The sequence below is a fragment of the Lissotriton helveticus genome, chromosome 7, assembly GCF_964261635.1.
Source record: "Lissotriton helveticus chromosome 7, aLisHel1.1, whole genome shotgun sequence".
Taxonomy (NCBI): Eukaryota; Metazoa; Chordata; class Amphibia; order Caudata; family Salamandridae; genus Lissotriton; species Lissotriton helveticus.
Window position 1 is genome coordinate 972,886,826 of NC_136068.1, and position 14,412 is coordinate 972,901,237.

General features: G+C 43.5%; 1 long non-coding RNA gene across 2 annotated transcripts; it reads left to right on the forward strand.

Annotated features, from left to right (window-relative positions):
• Positions 1–745: 745 nt before the first annotated feature.
• On the forward strand, positions 746–8,205 carry LOC144767162 (uncharacterized). 2 transcript variants are annotated; one of them, XR_013598084.1, is made up of 5 exons: positions 746–811; positions 904–958; positions 1,047–1,137; positions 1,225–1,345; positions 6,419–8,205. It is a non-coding gene; the product is annotated as an uncharacterized LOC144767162 (long non-coding RNA). The 2 variants fall into 2 exon arrangements; XR_013598085.1 differs by lacking the exon at positions 1,225–1,345.
• The last annotated feature ends 6,207 nt before the right edge of the window (positions 8,206–14,412 follow it).

Sequence of the window (14,412 nt, forward strand, 5' to 3'; positions counted from 1 at the left end):
CTGCGACTCTGGGCAATAGCTTGCTTAATCTCCACAACGGCCCCTCGCGGCGGGATGCCTGACTTTCACCTTGTGGATACCCTGCTATCTAACAGGGGAATACCAGGAAGGGTTCCCTAAGCAAGCGCCGGGAAACCCACTGCGGGTAGCTGTGCGCTATATAAGCTCAACTACATTTACATTTACATTTACATGCAGTAAACGTTGAAAAGGTGCTTTTACAGAAAGAAGCATACCTGATTTTAAAATTCAACAGTGTACAGGCAGGGCTCAATAGCCTTTCTGAGATAGCGAGCCTGTAGAATGTAACCCTCTTTGATAATAATCCATGAGTTGCCTTGGTGTCCTGCACAATCTGATATCCACGATCTTAATTGCACACCACAGAAAGTGTGTTGTCCTTTAAACACTAATAAATAATCTGGCCGCTGCAAGCTCAATAGAGTCTTGCCTGCTTAAATCCTGCACAGAGAACGCTTGAGAAATCACTATTCAGACTGCCTTAAATTAGTTGCGGACTCGAACACTACATCCGGCAAACATCTAATTTATATGTCAACAACATTGATATACTTCATTTTTATTCATAGAGAGCAAGCGTAGTTAACATTTCCCCATACCGTTGCATTGAATGTGTACAATGAAGGCAATGGAGTACACACGTTAGAACATGTTCTCACGATCGGGTTGAATGAAGGGACCACGTCTCCCATAATGCAACTGTTTGAATCTATATAGCAAACAATCCCAAACATACACGATCGCCATTTTTGAAGCGACCGGCAAGAGAGCTGCACCACTGGAGTGAGAGGTATACACGCTTTTTCATGAATAAAAGTATAACTATTAAAATAGTTGACTGTCGTAATATTAAATAATCAGCCGTTTTGGTTTTTCTAACAGAAACGCCAGTAACGTTGTTTGAGCTGCGCAGAGAAGTCACTGTGCTACATCGAAGGTATGCAATACTTTCAACTTTTTTTAGCGAGCCGTTATCACATTCACTTGGGAATAGATTTCAATCTAAGCGTTTCTCGCTTTTGCAGCCACACCTGCGCAACACGATTTTTGGCAGTTTGTACCTTACATGTCCAAGAATTAACAGCAACATATGCCTCCAAACAACAGCCCATGAAGGTATGTTAGACACTATTTTTAAAGAAGGTACAATGCAACAGAGTAGCGGTCGCATGCCATTGACAGAAGCCATTTTTCCCATAACAGAATGGCGTGTTGTTTATAAAGTGAAAGGGTTCACCACACAGTAACAGAAGATTTGAACAGTCACAGTTACACAAGTGAACACAGTGGTCCTTGAGGCTCCTCATTTCCCCAAACGGATCTGGTAGGTCTGATTTCATACACATTTACTGAGTGGCACTAGAATAGAGTCGAGTCTTGAAATTTGTGAACAAAACTTTATTGTTTTTTTTGCATCTTTCATAGATACAATGATAACGCCCTGAAGAGATTCCAGGCATTCAGTCCTGGCATCGAAACGCGTCGGCATTTCATAAGGAGGACTTGTTTTGTTATTCAAAACACTACACCAGCAGTTGCTGGTCCAAAATAGGCGTCATTCATTGACCGAAACTCCTTTTTAGGTCTCGCCTCTCAATGCGCGTGCGCATTGAGCGGAGCGAGACTATAGGGGCTTAAACAGACTTTACCTAGACTGGCGATTTGATGCTGTGCCCGTGCGCTTTTAGGTCAATGCGCAAGCGCATTGACCTAAAATGCGCGTGCACAGCATCAAATCGCTAGCCATCTGTTCCCCAGCAGCTCTTCCCGCTCCGCCCCACAAGCTTCCCCCAGCGTGCGCTCTGCCTCAGCCGCACTCCTCCCACACCTTTGAAGTGAAGCTTAGCTTCACTTCAAAGGCCCCTGCTGCTTCACACTATTAACTCTCCCTCATCGCCGCTCTCCCCGCTCCGCCCCCTGCTGCGGCCGTGTCGCATTTCTCCTCCCCCCTCCCCACAGCAATGCCCTCCGTCTTGTTTTCATTCACCCCAAATGCCGTCTACTCCCCCCTCACCACCTCTTTCTCTTCTCTCTTTCACTTCAGATTCCTTTGTCCCATCCTTGCGCACTCCATCTTCACTTTCTTCCCTCACTGTTTTCTCTCCCATCATTCCTCTGACCCTTCCTCGTCCCCTCTTGAATCATTTCCCTTCGCTCCCTCCTCCCCCTTCTCAAACTCATCAAGAGTGTCACTGGTTCCCCATCGTTGTGCACATGTGGTTCAAGTGAGCAAACTCCATAGCTTTGTCAAAACTGCTGAGCAGTCCCACCCAAATCCACGTCAGAGGTGTCACGCTTCAATGGAGTCTCGCTAGTTATACGTCACTCACATCATTGGAGTCTCACACTCACGCGCCCCATCACTCGCCTCAGGCAGTGCGCGTCTCTCTCAGTCATCATCAAACACCTCCTATAGTTCAATGGGGTCTCGGCCTCACTCCATCACCTACGTCATAGACGCCAGAGTGTCTCTCACTTCTCATACAGATCCATGGTTGAATGCAGTCTCCCCCTTAAACCACCTCTCTCCTCTGACTGTATGGAGTAAAGTTGTTACCTAAATTGCAGAATCCTGTGCTTATGGGTTGTAATTGGGATGCACTTTGCGTTGACTTTAGGGCTCGTCACACGTGGCCAGCTTGCTCCATTTCACCGTGTTGCGCCCCTTCCACCCACGCATTCGCAGCCCTTTGATGCTTCCGCCGCACTCAAATTGCTCCCCTCTCCCGTGGCGTTTGTAATCCTCCCCCCTGCGTTGCCCCCTCACCCTCACACTGCGCTTGCGTCTTTGTTTGCCTAATACACCCCAATGCTTGTTGTAGTCGCTGTGTAAATTGTACTGCCTCACACTGAGCATGCCACTGCAAAGCACTCGGCTGCTCAGCAAAAATGTGCCTGCCAAACTTAGCATTAGCCTAAATGTTTATTTGCAGTGTTCTACCTGCATGGTAAATTTTCTGATTCAAGACTGAAGTGTATTCCAGAATATCATTTGTTTGACCTAATTTCTCTGCCTACACCCAGTTACGTTAAATTCACAACTTCTACAGTGTAATGTTGCGTGGCGAAATCCCCTTAATTCACAGTTCCTGACCCCAAATAAAATGTAGCCTGTAAGGTTCCCCGTTTCCATGAGGAGTGCTTCCAATTATTTGCTTGATTTTTATTATTATGCATCAAGCTCCTAAACCAAACGTGCCTTCCTGGTATTTCATGGTGCTGGAGTCGATAACATGGTTCTCACTCTCTCCTCCTCTATCCCTCTCCCTGCCATCCTCTCTCTCTCTCCCTCTCCCTCTCTCACTCACTCCACTCCCTCTCCTCTCCCTCCTTCCCTCTCGTCCTCCCTCTCTCTCCCTCCCCTCACTCTGTCACTCTCCCTCTCTCCATCTACCTCTCTCCCTTTCCCTCCCTTCCCTCTCACTCTCTCCTCTCTCCTCTCCCTCCTCTCTCCCTCTCTTTACCTTCCCCCTGCTCTCCTTTTTCTCCCTCTCCCCATATCCCCCTCTGCCTGCTCTCCTCTCTCTCCCTCCCCTCTCTCTCCCCTCCGTCGTTCACTCTCGTCCCCCCCTCTCTTCTTACACTCCCTCTCTCCCTCGACCCTCTCTCCCTTTCCCTCACTTCACTCTCCCTCTCTCCCTTTCCCTCTCTTCCCTCTCTTCTCCCCGTCTACGTCTCTCTCTCCTCTCTCCCCTCTCTCTCCCTCTCTTTACCCTCCCCCTCTCCCTGCTCTCCTTTTTCTCCCTCTCCCCATCTCCCACTCAGCACCACCACAGCATCAGTCAGCACCACCACAGCATCAGTCAGCACCACCACAGCACCACCACAGCACCACCACAGCACCACCACAGCACCACCACAGCACCACCACAGCACCACCACAGCACCACTCAGCACCACCACAGCACCACTCAGTGCCACCAAAGAACCACCACAGCACCACACTGAACCACCACAGCACCACCACAGCATCACTAAGCAACACCACAGCATCACTCGGCACCACCCCAGCAACAGTCAGCACCACCACAGCACCACTCAGCATTACCACATCATCACTCAGCGCCACACCAGCATCACTGAGCACCAACACATTATCACTCAGCACCACCACATTAACACTCAGCTCCACCGCAGCATCACTCAGCACCACCACAGCATCACTCAACACCACCCCAGCATCACTCAGCACCACCACTGCATCACTCAGCACCACCACTGCATCACTCAGCGCAACCACTGCATCACTCAGCGCAACCACAGCATCACTCAGCGCAACCACAGCATCACTCAGCGCAACCACAGCATCACTCAGCGCAACCACAGCATCACTCAGCGCAACCACAGCATCACTCAGCGCAACCACAGCATCACTCAGCGTAACAAGAGCATCACTCAGCACTACCACAGCATCACTGGTTCAAATATGTTCTTTCAATGTTTCAAGCTGTTTTCAATCTTTCAAGCTTTATTACAAATCACAAAAAAATGTTAATATTTCACTTTTGTTCTTGGATTTTCGTCACAATAAAAAACACTGAACATAATCTTCACAAAAGTTATTTACAAAACTTAAAGCTATTGACATTAAAAATTTAATTATTCAATTAAGTATTAATTATTTTAAAAAATTAAAATCCATTGTTATTTGTAATATCAATACATCTAAGTCACGTAAATACAAAACATGTTGCATTACAAATGCTATAGGTGTCACATTTGCGAAAGTTATAACTATTGGCATTGTAAATGACAAAGCTATTAATTTAGGTATTTTCAAAAACAACGCATAAATAAAAAAAAATCATTTATAAGACCAATAGCTCAAACTTTCCTAATGCGAGATCTATTGCATTTCCAATGCTTGTTTGTTGTGAATTCATTTAAGCATATCTAATTTGAATGTCCAATTTCAAAACTATATTATTCACAGTTTTGTCCAATTGCTTTATTATTATGTTTTATGTAGGATGTTAGCATTCATGTCTTTTTAAATTTGTTTTGCATTGTCAATTTTGTTTGTAAGATTGTACGATATTGTAAATAATTCAATGTATAGTGTCTTTCTTTGTTGGAAAACATTTTTTTTGAAAAATTTAAAAATACATAAATAGTTGGTACTAATAAATACCTGGTCAAATTTGACAATCGCTTTTTTGACCTTTCGAATTGCTTGCAAAAATATTGGTGGGTAGGCAATTGTTTTTGTTGTTTTCATTTAAATAGGGTCCAGCTTACCCACTTGTCCTTATGGGCCTAACCCCTTAGGTTTCCACAGTGACCCATATAGACACAGCAGATTTGGCTGAGATAGGGAAGATAATGCTTACCCATTATATTAATATTTACAGTCAGCAACATAATATAGACCAGCAAAAGTTAACAGACTTTTTAGGAAAGTACGCATTGCCTTCCCTTTCCCAAACTGAACAATCGACAATGGCGAGTCCATTTTCTATGGAAGAAATAGAGTTGGTAGTGAAGGATCTCCCAAAGGGCAAGGCCTGTGGCCCAGATGGTCTGCCCGCTGAGTTTTTTAAAGTCTTTTTTTGCGCCTTTTCTGATATTTTTTTTCTATTACGGAATTCTATGCTGGAAGGGGCCCAATACCAGATTATTTTCGGAAAGGAACTGTGGTGAGCTTTTTGAAGAAGGGGAAAGAAGCCAAAGACCCAAACTCATATCGACCCATTACCTTATTAAATTCCGATTATAAAATAGCTACAAAATTACTATCTATGCACTTTAACCAAATATCAACAGATCTGATCCATCCTGATCAGAATGGTTTCATTGCAAGTAGGCAACTGATCACAAACACGCATTATTTGATTGAAGCTCTAGATTATTTTGAGACACGAGGGATTCCAGCGTTAATTTTGTTATTAGATGCTGAAAAAGCTTTTGATTTGGTGGTTTGGGAGACACTTTTTATTATTTTGCAGTATGTTTCTATTCCAGATAAAATTATAAACCTAATCCGGAATCTTTACACGGGTGCCAAAGCCAATGTCATCATAAATACGGTAATGGTTGGGTCAGTCTTAGTCAAGCGTGGCACGAGGCAAGGCTGCCCATTATCACCCGTTCTTTTTGCGTTTTTTATCGAACCCTTAGCAGTTGTAATCCGGAATTGCCCGAATATTCTTCCTCCCGTCCCTTCAATGGCTAAGATCAAACTATACGCTGACGATATTATGCTGTTAATTAAACCCGAATTACAATCACAAGTTAGGGTACTTCAGATTTTTGAGGAATTTGAAGCTTTGGGAGGATACCGGATCAATAAAAAGAAAATGGAAATTCTGGTATGTGGAGGTAGAGATCCAGAACTGCATTCTGACATAAGTTGCTGTATTAATACTAAACCTAAAAGATATCTTGTTTTTTTTTTCAGCTTCAGTCAATGATCTGTAGAGGCTTAATTCTTCAAAAGATCCATGTAATGTTCGCACGATGGAACTCACTGCCACTATCGATTCTTGGCCGGGTCGCTTTGATAAAAATGTCCGTTCTTCCTTTATTTAATTTTTTGTTCTCTACTATTTCTTGTTTTTAGCCAGGAGTTTTTTTTTCTAAGGTAGAATCTTTGTTCTCGGCTTTTGTCTGGGCGAAAAAAACACCCCGAATCGCAATGGGCACTCTCTATGAGGAATCTGATCAAGGAGGTCTCTCTTTGCCAAATCTCAGGGACTATTATTATGCATATTTCGCACAGTGTTTGTCGAGATTTAAAAACCAAACTCATGGCCAAAACTTATTTATAAATTTATTTTTCGATTTAATTTGCCTAGAAAGTCAGATACCTCCCCCTCTGCAGGTACTTAAATCTCTCAAATTAGTCCGCTATAAGACAATGCTATGGTTTTTAAAAAAACATTGTGCTATGTTTAAAAGATATTCTCTTCCCTTGTTTAATTCAACAACCCTGCTATCCAGAACATTTTCGTTAATAGGGATTAAAAGAGGGTCCGAGATAGCAGAAAATTGGGCCAGGGCAGGATTTACCAAAGTAATCGATTTTTTAAGAAATGGATTATGGATAACCCCGATAGAGATGGCACGTTTAATTCACAGGAACTTTATGTTGATCGGATCTTATACTATGATTTATACATTTTTGGGGCAATTGGATGCTACACAGTTTAATCAGCCAGCCCAATTGGTTAATGACCTTTTTGTGAATGAAGGTGCAAGGAAACCCGGGGATTGGAAGCGCTGTTTAGCGCAGAGTAGGGAGGAGGACTCAAGCCAAAAAGCAATTAAAAAATGGCAGGAACAAGAAAATCATGTATTAACTTTGAACACCTGGCGGATTATTAACAAATTTAATTTCAACACACTATGGTGCGCCAATTAGCGCAGAATGTTATTTTTTGGTAAATGGTTATTGTTCCGTACACCTGCGGCCATTTCTAAAATGTATGCAAATCATTCACCTAACTGTTTTAGATGCCTACAACATGCTCATGCCAATTGGCCTCATGTAATGGTCCACTGTACTAAAAATAGGGTATTCTGGGATGAAATATTTGTTTTTTTCCAAACCTATTATAAGATTATGATTTCCTTAAATGTAAAATTGATGCTTTATGGTTTTGTCAGTGTAAGCTGAAAGACGGAAGACGAACTCGGTCGTGTCGCGGAATCATCGTTGCACAAGCAACTGGTTTGAACCTACATGGTGGACACTACTGTGAAGGATACATACATATCATAGATATCAATGCCCAGCGACTCCAATTTTGAGCACCTGACAATTTATGCGGGCACGAGAAGTCCGAATACAGAACTTTACAATAGATAAGTAGCACAAGACTTGCGCAGATTGGTCCACCCTTTTATATCGGTATATGAACACCTACCACGAGCGGGTATTTAATTCCAGCGTGACATCGTTTCCATACCTAAAGTATACTTAAGTTGGACAGCAACACAGTTACCAGTAATGTGAAAGAAACACAGAATTCCTGACGAAGGCGCATGCCGAAACGCGTTGAATGAATGGAATTGTGGTTCTGTATATGAAATCTAAATTAATTCAGTGTACTATGTAGAGCTTGTATTTAATAATGTTTGTATAACAAATTATTTATTATACACATAAAGGGAAGAAAAGTCCCCAAAAAATTGTTGTTTGAAAAAATATTCATGAAATTATAATGTGATAATAAAAACAATATAAAGAAAGAATACATCATGTGATTTTTTTTAGATAGTGTCATAGGTCAACGTCATTTAGGCATGTTTGTAAAATGCACATAACCCGGTGCTAAAATTTCCTTTTTTACAAAAAACATATATTCCTTGCTAGGGTTTATCTAGTTTAGGCAGGGGCCCCCCTCTTTCACAGACTACTTTATGGTTTTGATCCAGATCTCAAGCTCTCTGACCAGCTAGCTAAATTAGTGTATATTGCAATGGCAGTGGCCAGGTCTTTGCTATTGCAGAACTGGCGGTCAGAACAGATCCCATCCATGCAGGAATGGTTACAGAAAATGAGGAGAGTCAGGAAAAGCGAACAAATCTATGCATTGCGGGTAGGGGGAGAAAGAAAATTTGATAAAATCTGGGGAATTTACTTTGATTCATTTTTATATATGGGATATTGAGGATGGATGGAAGTAATTGTTATTATTGATTGTATCTGCTGGCGGGATATGCTCTATGATGATTTTTTTTTCTGTATTATTGATCATTAATGTCACTAAAGGACTTCAATAAAAAAAATAAAAAAAAATAAAAATGTATCAGAGACCAAGCACACATTTCCTACATGTTTCTAATCAAAAGTTAGTATTTATTAATAAGACAATCCAATGTTACACATTGGGAGAGTTAGGCCTCATCGCAGTGAAATACAAATTTAGGAGTTTCTCACTACCAGGACATGTAAAATTTTAAAGTACATGTCCAACCTTTTAATTACAATGCACACTGTCCATTGGACTACATATAGCATTCCTTAGGGGGTACGTACATGTAATTAAAGGGGAGGTTAAGGTTTGGCAACGGGTCATTTTGCCAAGCTGAATTGGCAGTTTAAAACTGTGTAAATGCTGCAATGGCAGGCATGGGACTGGGGCATGTTTTAAAGGGCTACTTTAGTGCTGCAGGCCCACTAGTAGCATTTAATTTACAGGCTCTGGGTACACGGTGTACCACTTTACCAGGGAATCATAAATAAGTTGAATATGCCAATCAGGTGATAGTCAATTTTGTCATGCTTTAGGGAGTGAGCACACACATGTTAGCACTGATTAGCAGTGGTAAAGTGCACAGAGTCCTAAGGCAAACAGAAACAAATTCAGAAAAATAGGATGGTGAAGGCAAAAAATGTGGGAGTAACCCTCCAGAGAGGGCCAAGTCCAACAGAGATGTACAAGAAAATTAACTTATACACAGTGGTATACATTTACAGAGTTAGAAATAGTGCTCTAATTACATCGGAAGACATGTTAACAGTTTTTAAAAAATCTTTGAAAGAAGAACTTGCTCCAATGGATGGTATAGTGTTCCAGCTCAGAGGGCCAAATGCACACATGCTTGGGTAAAGTCAATGGATCTTGTGTCTGCTGTCCTACCAATGGCTTTGCCAATGTTCGCTTCTTCTGAAGTATACCAAAAACCATTTGAACATAGCCACCCATTTGTGCCAACAACCAAACACATGGGTGGCCATCTTGTAATGTATTTTGTTATGCTCTTTCAAATATCATTGGAAAATTACTGCCTATGCATTCTGTTGCAATGGAGGCTGTCTTACAATGATTTTTGTTCAAGTTTTACAAAAACACTTCTAGATAGCTAGCTGTCTGTCTCCATGCATGTGCACTCAGGGTGGTCATCATCTATAGCTTTGTTACATGTTAGCAAAAACCATGCACAGATGGCCATCCATGTGCACGCATTCACGGACAACCATATTTGAATGGTTTCAAAGCCCATTTAAAGGTGGAAAGTCCCCCCCCAAGATATTAAATGAATGCTGAAGTGGACTCACCAATTGCCCCACCCTGTATACTAAGGTGTGGGGGGGGGGGGGCGAGGGGGGCGGGTGCAGGGGCAGGGAAGCGAAATGTGAATGACACTACCGCAAACAAGTTGGCTGAGTGAAAGCCCCTGGCTATAGAGTAATACCTATGTATTTTAAAGGAGTTTTGTTTGCAAAACAAAGGGTCTTGGTTAATGACAAACCTAACAAGCATTTGCAATGCAATAGGTCTCCCATTAGGAAAGTTTGAGCCATTGGTATTGTAAATTACATTTTTTTTTTATTTATGTGTTGGTTGTGAAAATAGCTAAAGTAATAGCTTTGTCATTTACAATGCCAATAGTTTTAACTTTCACAAATGTGACACCTCTAGCATTTGTAATGCAATATGTGTTGTATTTTCACGAAACTCCAAGAACAGAAGTGAAATATTAAAATTTTTTTGTGACATTTATAAGACAGACGTCATTGTTGTTCGAGTACTTTACGCTGGCACACCTCTTAAAATTATGCAGAGTACGCATGATCTGTATTAGCCGCAGTAAGATTGTTTTTAATGAAAAGTGAAATCGAACTATTGTAAATAGCAGCCTTTGAAACTGAATAAAATTGTTAAATACATAATGGTTGGACAAGACCCTCTGCAGCGTTTCAAATCATATTTACTAACATAGAACTGGAAGATGCTGCCAGAAAGAGCATTTGAAACCAACACCTACAAATTATAATGTAACCTGAATGTATTGCCTTAAATCATTCAAGTAATGTGACTTGGAAGAGTAAGTGCAGATTCTGTTGTTCACAATAGAAGTTGTGAGGGCAATCTGCAGCAGAAAGGATGCATGTGAAAGCAGCAAGGCTATAAAATAGTGCTTAAGGCGCAATCCCCAAAAAGTTCTCAGAGAATGTGATATCATTAAAGCTGTGTTTTTGAGCCGTGATAAGTATTATAATGGGATGGGGAAATGAGCTACTGTGAATAAAATACTTCCGGGCTGTGTATGTGTGTGAGCGTGCGTGTGTGCGTGTGTCTTGGAGTCTGTGTGTATGCGTGTGTAACTGTGGGGGAGGAGGAGGAGGGGGTTGCCTGTCTGGGTGCCTGCGTGTCTGTGTAAGTGTAAGTGCGAGTGCGCGTGTGTGTGTGTGTGTGTGTGTGTGTGTCTGTGTGCATGCATGCATGCGCGTTAGGCTGGGAGTATGGGAGGGCGGCGCAGGACGGAACGTGCGTGTTCGCGCACACGAATCCAGCCTGAAAAAGCTCGTGCACCCTCTTGTCCTCCTTCCCCCGTAACAGATAACTATTGGTCTCCAGCTGGACAAATGCATCCTTGCGGATGCATTGCCAGCGAGACCTAATAAAGGGCTGATTGGGTGTGTCCAACGAGGGGCTAGAATTGTGGGAGAAGTTGAGTGAGAGGAAGAGTGACGATGTCGAGCAGTTGGGATGGGTCTGTGATGGAATGGGCTGCCGGTTAGGAGTCGAGGTACACCCGTGATTGGACCATGAGTAGCTGCTGCAAGGATGCATGGTATAGATCTGCCCACATCATCTTCTAGTATGACGTAGAGAACAAGCTGAATACACGCTAATGTGAAAATAAAGCGAGTGGTGAGATGTAAGTTACTGGTGCAATGCACAGGGCGTATGTGAGTGCATGTAAACTATCGGGACAATGCATGGGACAGACATGATCACGGAAGCTGCTTTAAAAACTGGGTGTGTATGAGCACGCTGAGCTGCGGAGAATAATGCGATATGCACGTCACCTGCTAATAGATTACATACCAGCTGCTGCACTTTTATAGGGGCATACCAGCTTCTGAAACAATCGCTTCTTTACAGGCCGGCAGAATGGTGGCGATCGATACCGGAATCCGCCACAGATATGCAATAGATGGCTGTAGAATGCGTATTAGCTGTCAGTGCAGAGGGTTCCTTGTTTGTCCATCAGTTTCTGAGGGTGTTCACACCATCTGTGAGGAAGTAAAGGTGACCTGTTCGTGGTCACCAGCAATCAGAATAATGTACGGACAGATGTGCCCATATAGTGTGAAAGATAGCGTCCGACAGATGTGCTTCAGCTGCTGATGTAATGCAATTGCGAAATATGCCGACATCAGCTGCTAAGCGGATGCATTTGATATATTTGTATACATCAACTCTTGTTGCGAGAAAGCAGCATGCGGATGTGAGCACTGACTGAGAAAGGGAAATGTTGGTACCAGCTGTTTGTAGAATGCATGCAAAGTATACACGAGTCAGTTGCTAAGTAAGGAAGTGGGCTAGCTGTCTACCAATCGAGTGTACACACGGGTGCTCACCACCTGCCAAAATAATGCCGGTGACCGGTGTCTGCATCAGCTGCCAGGGGAAGTGGCGGGCAGATGAGTCTATGTTTCCTACTTTGCTGAACAAATTCAGAATCCTATGTTTTGCCGGCAGTGTTTTGGAAGATGAATGTGTGCATATCACTCACCGGAAGAGTGTATTCGACAAACGTGTACATGCGCTGGTACAGTAGACTGTGCAGACATAACTGAACACTGGGAACGGATGATTGCACATAAACTGCTGGGGAAATATGTTTGCGCATTAGCTACTTGGAGAATGCTGCAGATGTGCAAACAGCACCTGGAAGATGTGTACGTAAAACTTCTGATACAGTACACGTGTACAAGCTGAATACACGCTAATGTGAAAATAAAGCGAGTGGTGAGATGTAAGTTACTGGTGCAATGCACAGGGCGTATGTGAGTGCATGTAAACTATCGGGACAATGCATGGGACAGACATGAGCACGGAAGCTGCTTTAAAAACTGGGTGTGTATGAGCACGCTGAGCTGCGGAGAATCATGCGATATGCACGTCACCTGCTAATAGATTACATACCAGCTGCTGCGCTTTTATAGGGGCATACCAGCTTCTGAAACAATCCGATACCGGCCGACTGAAGAGACATGATTACTCCTTGAATAAAACGAAGTACGGTGACACGAGGTCGCGGGGAAAAAACCCACGTCACCAGCCACACCATATCCCAAATACATGAATACATGAATAAATAAATACCGCCTTCGGGTAAAGTCCGCCCTATATAAAAATGCTTAAATACATAAATAAATGAATAGCGCCTTCGGGTAAAGTCCGCGCTATATAAAAATGCATAGCTAACTAAAAATATAAATAACGCAAATCACCGCCGTCACTTTGCCGGCCTGCGACCAGGAAGTCAGGCAGGCCGGCGCGACAACCGGAAACAGGAAGTAGGAGGGCGGGAGCCTACCCCGCCTCCCACGGAAGAGCCGGAAGAGCCGCGATTGGTTGCAGCACCGGAGCATGCAGGAGCCTACCCTGCGCCCCGGTGCCGAAGAATGGAGGAAGAGTCCTGCTGCCGGTGAGTGGGGCTTCGCTTTGTGGCTGGCCTGCGAGGGCGGGAGGGGGGCATGTGTGGGCGCGCGCGCGGCGGCGGCCTGTGTATGTGTGTGAGCGTGCGTGTGTCTTGGAGTCTGTGTGTATGCGTGTGTGACTGTGGGGGAGGAGGAGGAGGGGGGGGGGGGGGGGGGGTGTGTGTGTGTGTGTGTGTGTGTGTGTGTGTGTGTGTGTGTCTGTGTCTGTGTCTGTGTCTGTGTGCATGCATGCATGCGCGTTAGGCTGGGAGTATGGGAGGGCGGCGCAGGACGGAACGTGCGCGTTCGCGCACACCAATCCAGCCTGGACAAACTCGTGCACCTTCTCGTCCGTCCTTCCCTCGAGACAGCTAACTATACGTCTCCAACCCTGGACGCATCCTTTGGATGCTAATTCCAGGGCGAGACCTAAAAAGGAATGGGCCCTATAGTGGCACAGAGTGGCATTTGCGAGATTATGGTTAGCAGAGTTTAGGTTTCGGATTGGAGTATTACGGGTTACTGACTATTTTGCAGTATGAGTTTCATTCTTGCCTTGCTCAAACCTACCTCATGCTTATTATTTTCTCCCATTTACTTTTAGCCTATATTCGTCTGCATTTTGTTTTCCATCCAGTTGTCACAGTACTATTGTGTGCTATTCTCACGCATAATCACTAATGTTTACATCTACAAAAGTAATCATTTAGTATTTTTCTCCGTGATTGAGTTCAGTCTCAAGGCCTCTTAAGTGCTGTAAATCTCCATGAAATGAAATCAAACACACAAAAGGTGATGAAGGAATGCTTTTAAATAGTCTAATCACTGACAATCGCACAGGGTAGCCTTTGCACTTTTTTATTCAAGGCTGGACTATTGTAATAGCCTCTACCTCGACATTGCCAAGCAGCTACTCTATAGGCTTAAAGTGGTTAAAAATGCAGCTGCAGGACTAGTTCTCAAGCTTCCCTGCAAGCTCTATTTCTCAGGGGCTATGGAAACTGCATCGA